Raw genomic sequence first — 5,271 nt, forward strand, 5'->3', positions numbered from 1 at the left:
TCTCATCTAGAGGGGGCCGGCCCCCTTCCCCCTTCCCCTATAAATAGAGGGGCGAGGGGAGGGCTGAACACCTGATCCAAGGCGCAGCCCCTCCCCTCCCCAACACCTCTCCTCCTCCGTTGAGAGCTTGGCGAAGCCCTGTCGGAGTACTGCCTCTCCACCATCATCACACCGTCGTGCTGCTGCTGGAGCCTTCTTCCTCAACCTCTCCTTCTCCCTTGCTGGATCAAGAAGGAGGAGACGTCATCCGTACCGTACGTGTGTTGAACGCGGAGGTGATGTCCGTTCAGCACTTGGTCATCGGTGATCTGAATCACGGCGAGTACGACTCCATCATCACCGTTCCCTCGAACACTTCCGCATGCGATCTACAAGTGGTATGTAGATGCAATCTCTCTCCCATGACTCGTTGCTTAGATGAACTCATAGATGGATCTTGGTGAAACCGTAGGAAAAAATTTATTTTCTGCAACGTTCCCCAACAGCACGTGCTACACCAGTCCAGGATACAGCACAACGGAGACACAGGCGCAGACGTGCTGCAGGAACCCGTTGCAAGGATTCTTTTCAGATTAAGACCCTGCGTAAACCTTTCTTACTGTCTCTTGTTGATACACATCCCCCGATTTCCCACCATAGCCGAGGAGGAGGCTGGCGTTTTGGCATCGGCCGCGTCAGAAGTTCTCGCCTGTACCTGGACACTAGGGGCTTAGGGCATTGTTCTGCCCGGTATCATAAAGACCGAACACCTCAGGGAGTGTTCGGCGTCTCGAGTTAGGCCTTATATGCATCAGCTCCGAATCATGTCTTTAGTCAAATGTTGGGTTTGCCCGGCTCCTGTGTTTTGCTGCCTTATGTTCCGTATCATCGGCTAACACGGCACCAGGAGAACTACTGCGATTGTGCCCCGGTTCGGCCGGGCGAGCACCTTAGTAGAGAAAGCCGAAAACTGACAGTCATGATATAGCGAGAGACTGTTCAACCACTCGATCGACCATTGGAATGTTTAGAATTCCTCCGCTTTGACGAAGGACCGCTTCCCGGTCAGGCACATACGCGCCCCGAAGTTCGGAGAAGAGCGGTGCCGCTAGGGGCTATATAGTAGCCCCACATTCGAGCTCCTATGGCTAAGTGAAAGTGATAAAGCATTATAGTCCGGTTGCCTAGTTTGCTATGCTATCACCTCCCTAAAAGGACCAAGACGTTGGATTAAGTGTGAAAAAGCGCTTTTCTTTTTGCAAACACCCCCGCACCATGTGCGTGGGGGCTGAAGCCAAAGACTGCAACTTTCAAGTTATTCATACATATACGGCCGCACAGGAGATAGTTCAATACTTGAACGCACAAGTATAAAAAGCTATTGCATTATAAACTTGATCTCAGAAATCATACATGTCATTCAAACATAACATCTTTCGAGCACTGCGACTCTATTAAACGAGCGCCCTGCAGGACTTCCTCAAAATAGTGCTCGGTGGGGAATCGGCTTCTGTCCGAACCCGGGGATGCAACAGTGGTGGCATCCATCTCCGCCCAGTACCGTGCACCTTTTATGCATGCCGACCGCTTCATCGCCCCAATACGCGGCACCGCCCCAAGGAATTGCTGCAACAAGCCAAAATAACTCTTTGGCTTGGGCCCTTTCGGCCACAGATGAGCGACTACATCCGTCATGGCAAGTCCGAATAATCTATTCAGCTTAGCCCACTCAACCAGCCGATCACTCAGCGGAAGTGGACGCTCCAGACTATGGAATTGAGACCAGAAAAGCTCTTCCATTTCGTGATCCTTCTGGCTTCGAAAGTGCACGACTACGTCCGCCCACTCGCCGCCAAGTCCAGATAAGGATCCTCCGCACCGTACAATCGGCCCAGCTGAGCATACTTCAGATCCTTGAACTTCCTACGCAGCATAAAGCGCTTTCCAGCCACAATGTCTCCGACCTGACGCAGTTCCTCCTTCATAGCCTGCATCGCACTACGGGCATCCTTGGCTTTGGCGTCAGCCTTCTTCAGGTCCTCTTGCTCCACTCGGTCTTCTCTTTCAAGAACCTCCAGGCGGTCGGTAGCAACTTTTAATTTCGTGGCCATTCCGGCCATCTCCTCCCTGCTTCGGCAGTTAGCAGCCTTCTCGGCTTCTAGCTCTTCCGCTGCCTTCGAGGAAGCCGCCTCGCTTTTTCTGGCTTGCTCCTTGGCCCGAGCAAGTTCTGCTCGAAGGCCTTCCACAGCAGCAGCACTATCTGCATCAGGCATACAAATTGTAAGGAATGGGCGTTAGCTCCCTTACTAGGCGACCGCAGAGCAACCACATACCTTGTGACTCATCAAGTCGTTTATTGACCAGCAGATGTCCGCATCCGCAACGTCGAGTTGCCTCTTAAGCTCGGCAACTCCATCAGTCCGGCTGGCCACAGAAGGTTCCGCCACCTGTATAGGAAAGGTGACATTCTATAACTAAGATTATGATCCTCGGCACGCTGCCGTTTTCGACAGCATACCAAGTCTCAGGGGCTACTATCTATACAGGGCGCACTTCATGTGCAAAAACTGTCAAAAGGTATATCATTTTTTGCGTACCTCAAATCCCGTCAGCAAACTTCCGACGGCCTCACACAACCCGCTTTCGGCGGACGAGATCCTCTCAATCACCATACTCATTAATGTGCGGTGATCTTCTGAGATGGGCGCCCTCTTAAGCAAATCCTGCAGCTCCACCGGCCGTACTCCAATGGGTGCCGAACTCTCTGGCCCTGCCGAACTCGGGGAGACCCTCCACGACGACACCTCAGGGTCGTCCGCCCCGCACGATGGGGCGGCAGATGGAGGCGTTTCGCTCTCCATCATCTCCGGACGAAGGTCTCCTGAAGATGAGTTGTGCTGAGATGGGCTGAGATCCGAACTACAAGGTGAAAACTTCGGTTACCCTTAGAAATTAAACAGGGATGTTCACTATTACAGAATTCCCCCTTTTTACTTACGGCTTGCTAGAGGGCTGATTCCTTCGAGGAGACGGTACGGCTGGGGCTCTTCCCGGCACAGGACCTTCCGGTACAGATTTCTTTCCCCGCTTTGAGGCCTTGACCTCCGGGTCTTCGGAAGCAGTCCTCTTCTCCCCCTGGAAGGAGAGACTCTCGATTCCTCCCTTACTGAAAACCTCCATGGCTGAGGTGGTAGATCCCCTGTGCCCTTCTTCGCCCTCCTCCGAAGGTGCAACCTCTAACATTTTGATTAACACGAGATCCTGCATGGTCTCAGGGAGGGGGGCCGAACATCGTATCAGTTTTGCTTGCGCTATCCACTCCTGTCCAAGGGATAGCTGGTCAAAAGGCAAACCCACAGTAAATAAATGGATGATGTGTCCGGACGCAGGGCTACTTACTTGAGTATCCGGGCGATTGCAGCTTAGGCCAGCATCCTCGGTCAATTCCGGACGCATCTCTTGCGATCCAAAGAACAGTTTGTACATCTCCGCGGGTGTCAAACCCATGAAGTGTTGAAGAGCTCGTGGCCCCTCTGGATTAAATTCCCACAGGCGGAGGGGGCGACGTTTGCAGGGTAGTAGGCGCCGGATCAACATAACATGTACCACTATGGCCAGATTGATCTCCCTTTCTTGGAGGCCTCGAATCCGGTCCTGCAACAGGGGAACGTCCTTGGACGGCCCCCAGTCACGCCCCTTGTTAACCCATGATGTCAGCCGCTGTGGAGGGCCCGAGCGGAAGACGGACGGCAGCCTCTGCCTGCTGCCCCTGGGAGCGGTGATATAGAACCACTCATGTTGCCACAAGCCGAGCTCCTCCTGAAAAGAGCCCTCGGGCCATGGAGCATCGGCCCTCTTACTTATAACCACCCCGACGCACTCTGCCTGACGCCCCTCAATCATCTTCGGCTCCACGTTGAAGGTTTTGAGCCACAAGCCGAAGTGAGGGGTAGTGCGGAGGAAGGCTTCGCAGACGACAATGAATGATGAGATGTGGAGGATAGACTCCGGAGCCAAGTCATGGAATTCCAGCCCATAGTAAAACATGAGCCCCCTCACAAAGGGATCCGTCGGGAAGCCTAAACCCCGACGGAGGTGAGACACAAACACGACGCTCTCGCCAAGCTCGGGAGTAGGAATAACTTGCCCTCGGGTAGGCAGCCTATGCGAAATCTCGTAGGTTAAGTACCTGGCGTCTCTTAGCTTTAGCACGTCCTCTTCCGTGACGGAGGAGGGCATCCACCGGCCTCGTAGGTCGGGGCCGGACATTGTCGAAGATCGAAGGTACCCGAATATGGAGCCCTGGGTGTTGGAACTCGGGGCGAGGGGCAGATTCGATAGAGGATTGAAGGAAAAGAACGGGCCTTGGTCTCATTATAAAGAGGGAGAATACCAAGAGACGTCCCCGTGACCATTTGGAACCCGCCTTCGATGGAGGGGGCGTGGCAACGGACGCGGTTGGGTTACCCACGTCTGTATTGATGGGAATCCCGGAATAAGGGGAACAAGATCTCTGCTTCGACAAGACGTGCCAAGGAAACCGCCTCGCTAAACACGCTGAGGTGATACAATAAAAACAATCCGAGTAAAGGCTTGGTAAGGGTGTGACGTCACGCCACAAAATACGTCAGCAGTTTGAACTTGTGTAATATTATTCTCTCTACGGTGGTATGTGGAATTTATTTTGCAGAGCCGGACACTATCCTGGTGTTCACAATCTTCTATAAATTATTCGGAGGAAGAACCCGCCTTGCAATGCCGAAGACAACATGCGCACCGGACTCGTCGTCATTGAAGCCTGGTTCAAGGGATACTGAGGGAGTTCCGGACTAGGGGGTGTCCTGATAGCCAAACTATCATCATCGGCCGGACTCCAAGACTATGAAGATACAAGATTGAAGACTCCGTCCTGTGTCCGGATGGGACTTTCCTTGGCGTGGAAGGCAAGCTTGGCGATATGGATATGTAGATTTCCTACCATTGTAACCAACTCTGTGTAACCCTAGCCCTCTCCGGTGTCTATATAAACCGGATGGCTTTAGTCCATAGGACGAACAACAATCATACCATAGGCTAGCTTCTAGGGTTTAGCCTCCTTGATCTTGTGGTAGATCTAATCTTGTAACACACATCATCAATATTAATCAAGCAGGACGTAGGGTTTTACCTCCATCAAGAGGGCCCGAACCTGGGTAAACATCGTGTCCCTTGTCTCCTGTTACCATCCGCCTAGACGCACAGTTCGGGACCCCCTACCCGAGATCCGCCGGTTTTGACACCAACACCCCCCCC

This window comes from Triticum dicoccoides, chromosome 4B (genome assembly GCF_002162155.2).
Source record: "Triticum dicoccoides isolate Atlit2015 ecotype Zavitan chromosome 4B, WEW_v2.0, whole genome shotgun sequence".
In the NCBI taxonomy this organism is placed as follows: Eukaryota; Viridiplantae; Streptophyta; class Magnoliopsida; order Poales; family Poaceae; genus Triticum; species Triticum dicoccoides.